Source organism: Perissodus microlepis, chromosome 1 (genome assembly GCF_051167445.1).
Source record: "Perissodus microlepis isolate ML-2025 ecotype Zambia chromosome 1, ASM5116744v1, whole genome shotgun sequence".
Taxonomy (NCBI): Eukaryota; Metazoa; Chordata; class Actinopteri; order Cichliformes; family Cichlidae; genus Perissodus; species Perissodus microlepis.
In genome coordinates, this window is record NC_140461.1 from 15060807 (window position 1) to 15067403 (window position 6597).

Consider the following 6597-nt stretch of genomic DNA (forward strand, 5'->3'; position numbering starts at 1 on the left):
CCTGTCTGCATTATTAATGGGGCAGTGGTAATAAAGGTAAAACTATGTGTTCCCATCACTCCTGTCCCAAATCTCTTCACTCCCAAGTAAAGAGGCACTGTTGCCTCACAGCTGGCTTAAATCCTGGTTTGGGCTTAGCTGTGTGGAGTTCACATATTTTTCTTTGGGTACTCCAGCTTCTTCCCTTACTCTGAAGACATGCATGTTCGTGCACTGGTGATTCTAAACAGATCACGGATGTAAGGTAGTTGAAGTTTATAGAATAAAGTCCTGCATAAATGTGTAGTTGAAAGTGTTTTGAATCATCAATAAGACCAGAAAAGCATTATATAAATGCAAGTGTATTATCTGAAAGTGCTTTGCACCTGCAAGCATAGTACACAACGTAAGTTAACAATGCAACAATACAAAAATAATTAAATCAATCAATCTGTGGAAGCTCTACTTGAGACTAAGAGCAAAATGGTTAAGCAGAAAAAAGCAGAAATTAGACCACAAAACTAACTGAGGGTTTCATATGATTTACAATTTCACCTAGTCTAGCAACAGAAACCATATGAAGTTCCTCAAGAGTGTTCCTCTTGACTTCACACAGAAGTGACGACAATGTTTAACAGTACTAATTTTATACATGTTTATATAATAAAATTATATTGCTGTTATGTTATCACGTCTTTGGTAAAACAAGACATGATATTGCATGACAGTAAATGTTTTGAGTTTTTATAAACCCAAAAATGAGTTTTTATAAACCCCCAAAAAGAAACTCTTCTTATGTCAGACAGGCATTCCAAAGTAAAAGTAACATGCCCATGCTGGAGATCTCATAATTTGATGTAGAGAATTTTTTTACATTCAATAATAAAATAACATAATAAAAAAAATGAAGTTAAAGATTTTTTTAAAAGTAAGTGAAAAGATTGACATAAAAATAATATGTACAATACAGGAAACAGCAGCAAGAAGATATAATACATACTGTTGGGAAGCATTTATGTAACAAAGTGTTTTGCAGGTTACCTCTGTGGTGGCCATCTTGTTTTCCCAGTAAAGAGGAAGCCTGCCTCAATTGCAGCTCTTTTATAGGCCAGTCTGTATTAAGAAGGCGTGTCTTTAGAGTATTTAAAGGGAGCAGGAAATGGATTGGGAGCCATTTTGAGAAGTTCAATTCAATTCAATTCAATTCAATTTTATTTATATAGCGCCAAATCACAACAAAAGTCGCCTCAAGGCGCTTGTTGTCTGTATGTGCATGATGTTGGCAAGAGACAATAAAACAATAACTTTAATTAAGATGGAGTGAAGTCTGATGTTTCCCTCACCGGGTAACAGTTGGTGGCAGCAGTGGGATTCGGTTACGCCTGGGAATGAGGGACAGAACACGCTGAATGAGGGGTGTAGGATGTGGAAGAAACCGTTGGACAAGGAAAAACCCCCTTGCTGACATGGAAGAAAGACAAGGTGGACAAACAATTGAGCCAGGTCCACCACCTGAAGGAGCAATGGCTGATGAGGATGATTTTGAACCAGTAGTACGACCTAAGCAGACTGCAGTTGGTGTCGTGAGTAAAGACCTTTCTGAACCGGATATCTTTGATGAAATTAGAGAGTTTATGCGGCATTCCAAAAGAACAGAAGCAATACTGTTTGAACAGATAAAACAACTGAGTGACAATATACCAAGGCTGCAACATGTTGTACATTCTGAACTTCAGCCTTCTGTCCAGAGTGACATTTCTACAGCGGCTGTTTGTCCAAAGCAAGAGGCTGGGCAACTGGCTCCACTATCAGCTGTGCAGCCACCTCACGGAGCCACTGAGCACCAAGCTGAGCTGCCTCCTCCATCTCAACCACTGCATGCACAGTCTCAAATGCATGTCGTTCAACCTGCTCCAGTGCAGAGAGCAGAAATACACCGTGGGGGTGAGCCAAGAATACCTGACTTCAGGGAAGGTGAGGATCCTGAAAGTTTTTTTTGTACGATTTGAACGCATAGCTAAAATGTGGGGATGGCCGCAAGTTGAATGGGCAGCTAGAGTGGTCACGTTATTGACTGGAAAAGCCCTTGAAGCTTATGCTGGCATGGATGAAGAACAGTCTGACTCTTATGAGGCCATTAAAGCTGCAGTGTTATCCAAGTTTAATGTAACAGAGGAGACCTACAGATACCGGTTCCGGAGCACCAGTGTACCAGTGGGAGAGTGTGTGCGTGAAACCTACAATCGGATAAAGGGACTCTATAAGCGATGGATGCGTCCTGACAGTCGGAGCAAAGAAGAGATTGGCGAAACCATTATTTTGGAACAGTTTCTTCGCGTGCTGCAGTCAGACGTCCGCACATGGGTGAAAGAGAACAACCCAAAGACAGGAGAGGAAGCTGCAGATCTGGCTGAATGTTACCTAGCTGCTCATTGTGAACCTTCTAAGTCAAAGATGACTGTGGGGAGACCAAGGTTTGGGGAGGTAAAACCTCCAGGGGTGACTAGTGTTGAAAGCTTGGACACTAGGGGTGGTAAGAAGCCTATACATTGCAGTCAAAGGTACAACCTCATTTGCTATTACTGTCAGCAGCCTGGTCATAAAGCTTCTTTATGTCCCCTAAGAAAACCAAAGTCAGTAGAGTTGTGTGTAGTTCCCTCCACAGGTCTTGAGGGGGAACTTACTGGTGATGGTTTAGTGCCACATAAACATGTGGTAGATGTTTCAATAAATGGCCGAACAGTAAAGGCTCTTGCTGACACTGGTAGCTCACAAACCTTGGTTAAATCTTCTATGTTGAGCAATGTATTACCTGACTTTAACAAACCTGTAAATATTACTTGTGTTCATGGGTGTCAAAAAGATTATCCAACAGCAGATGTCACTATTGAACTTGAGGGCCAAGCATTTATGTTAACTGTAGGAGTGTTGGATCAGTTAGCATATGATGTCATTCTGGGAGAAGACTTGCCAATCTTAGACAGTTTGGTTCATAATAACTCTGAAGCCTATTCCTGTACTGTGGTCACTCGTTCAATGAAAAGGGGTTTAGAACCACTGCCTGATATAGATGAAGACTTATTTGAAGGAGGGAGTAAACTCAGGAAAACAAAACGACAACGTAGGCAGGAGAAAAATAAAAACAGTGGTAGGGCAAAACTTCGGGAACCAACCTTACCAATGTCTCCACCTATTGATCTTCAGTGGGAGTTTCCCAATAATTTCAGAGAAAGACAGGAAAATGATTCATCTTTAAAACCTCTTTAAGAAAGCATGTAACGTGGATGATGGAAAAGAAAATGATGTAGGGCTTAAAAGTGTAACTGGAGAGCCTTTCATAATAAAGGATAAACTTCTGTATCTAGCGGACATGGAGAAACCCAGACTTGTTGTACCAAAAGAGTACCGATCAGTAATCCTGCATTTGGGCCACACTGTACCATGGTCAGGACATTTAGGACAGGCAAAGACTTATAATCGTGTTGCTCAACGTTTTTACTGGCCAGGATTGTACAAAGATGTGGTTGACTACTGCAAAACATGTCATGAATGTCAGAAAGTGGCTCCTACCAAAATTTCGGACAGAGCCCCGTTGCAAACATTACCAATAATGGATGTACCTTATGAGAGAATAGCTATGGATATCATAGGTCCTTTACCTAAGAGCAGTAGTGGTCATAAATATGCGTTAGTCATTTGTGATTATGCCACAAGATATCCGGATGTTTATCCACTGCGTTCTCTGCAGGTCAAACACATTGTTCGATGCTTAGTAGACCTTTTTTCCAGAGTTGGCATTCCAAAGGAGATCCTGACAGATCAGGGTACCAGTTTTATGTCACATTTGATAAAGTCTCTTTATGACCAACTTGGTGTAAAAGGTATTCGAACTACTCCCTACCATCCAGAAACGGACGGTCTGGAACGATTTAATGGTACATTAAAGCAAATGTTGAGAAAGTTTATTGATGATACTGGCAAAGGTTGGGATAAATGGTTGCCTTTTCTGTTGTTTGCATACAGAGAAGTACCACAGGCTTCAACTAGTTTCTCCCCTTTTGAGCTGCTCTATGGAAGACAGGTTAGAGGCCCCCTGGATATGCTGAGGGAGAACTGGGTGGCTGGAGTGGCACCGGGGTCTACTGAAGTGGCTTCGACGATGAACATCATTTCCTACATATTGCAGATGAGACAAACTGGAAACATACAGAGAACAGGTTAGAGACCATATGCAGAAGGCGCAGCAAAAGGTATGGTATGACAAGCATGCCTGTGAGAGAGAACTAAAGACTGGTCAAAAAGTTGTGGTACTTTTGCCTACTGGACCAAGTAAGTTGCTGGCTAAGTGGCAAGGACCTTATACTGTGGCCAGAAAAACCGGCCCAGTGACATATGAGGTCATTTGTCCAGAGAAACACAAATCAAAGCAACTGCTACATGTAAACTTGTTAAAAGAGTATCATGAAAGAAACGCCCCAGAACCAGGTGTGAAGCAAATCCTGATGGTACAAGATGTTCGGCCTGAAGACAGTGGCATTCTGGAGGTTGGAGAAGCTGAGATGAGCCCATTCAGAGGCATGCCCAAATCTGAAGACCCTCCTGAACATCTGACTGAAGATCAGTGGCAACAGTTGAATGAGGTGAGGCAATCCTTTCCATCTTTGTTCTTAGACACACCGGGGCGAACAAATGTCATAACACATAACATCATCTTGAAAGACACAAAACCTCTTCGTCTTAAGCCTTACAGGATACCAGAACGGATGGTGGAACCGTTGAGGAAGGAGGTTCAGATGATGCTGGAACTGGGAGTGATTGAGCCCTCAAGGAGTGAGTGGTCAAACCCCATTGTACTTGTTCCAAAGAAAGACTCCCCTCAACTACGATTTTGTTCAGACATGAGAAAGCTAAATAGTATTTCCTGTTTTGATTCTTATCCAATGCCACGGATTGATGAGCTACTGGAAAGACTAGGAAAAGCTAGATACATTACAACCTTAGATTTGTGTAAGGGTTACTGGCAAGTGCCCTTAGAGCCATCCTGTAAAGAATACACAGCCTTCCAAATTCCAGGAATGGGCTTATTTCAGTACACCGTGTTGCCCTTTGGTCTTCATGGGGCACCTGCAACTTTTCAAAGGTTGATGGACATTATCCTTAATGGTTGTTCAAAGTTTGCAGCTGCCTACCTGGATGATGTGGTGATTTAGTGAGTCTTGGGAGGAACACCTGCAGCATCTAAAGGTTGTGATGGCAAAGATCCAGAAGGCTGGTTTGACTCTGAATGTGAGCAAGTGTGCCTGGGCACAAGAAGAGGTGAAGTATCTAGGATACATTGTTGGCCATGGGCAAATAAAGCCACAAGTTGAAAAGGTAAAGGCTATACAAACAATTCCCAGACCTAAAACCAAGAAGCAAGTGAGGTCGTTTCTGGGCTTGGTTGGCTGGTATCGGAGGTTTATTCCCCATTTCTCAACCTTGGCAGCCCCTCTTACAGATCTCACGAGGAAACACACTTCTAAAGTGATGTGGAATGACGACTGTGAACATGCCTTCCAATGTTTAAAGAGACAGATTTCTGAAGCCTGTTTTGCAAAGCCCGGATTTTTCCAAACCATTTGTTGTACAGGTAGATGCCTCTAATGTTGGACTTGGAGCAGTGCTGGCTCAAGGAGAAGCTGGTGAAGAAAAACCTATGCTTTTCTTAAGTAAGAAGCTGTTTGACAGGGGGGAAAAAAACTATTCTACAGTAGAAAAAGAAGGACTGGCAATTAAGTGGGCAATTGATTCGTTGAAATATCTCCTTGGAAGAGAATTTATTCTTCAGACGGATCACCGATCCCTGGTGTGGATGCACTCCAAGCAACATCAGAATGCGAGGATACTGCGCTGGTGCCTAGCCCTCCAGCCATACCAGTTCACCGTCCAGCATTGTCCGGGTAAGAACAATCTTATTGCTGACTATCTTTCCCGTTTGCCGGAGATGTGTCGACCAGAAGGGGGGGTAGTGAGTAATGTTGGGAAGCATTTATGTAACAAAGTGTTTTGCAGGTTACCTCTGTGGTGGCCATCTTGTTTTCCCAGTAAAGAGGAAGCCTGCCTCAATTGCAGCTCTTTTATAGGCCAGTCTGTATTAAGAAGGCGTGTCTTTAGAGTATTTAAAGGGAGCAGGAAATGGATTGGGAGCCATTTTGAGAAGTTGCTGTCTGTATGTGCATGATGTTGGCAAGAGACAATAAAACAATTACTTTAATTAAGATGGAGTGAAGTCTGATGTTTCCCTCACCGCCCCTCACTGTGTAACACATTTGTAAATGTGTGTAGAAAATTATGTCCTGATAGGTGTGTTCACCTGTCACAAAAAAAACCCTGTTTTGTTTGTTTGTATTTTGTATTAGTTTTTCTATTAGTTTGTTTTTTAAATTTTAACATTTTCTTTCCCTTTTTTTTTTTTTTTTTTTTTTTTTTTTTTTACCTCTACAAATGAGGTTTCCTCTGTGTAAAAACACACAAATGTGCATACATTTCCATTAAAGAAGCAAGCAAACAAACAATTACAAGACACCATAAGAAATGAATCACTTTCCACCATTTTGGCATAGAAATGTTCTATAAATC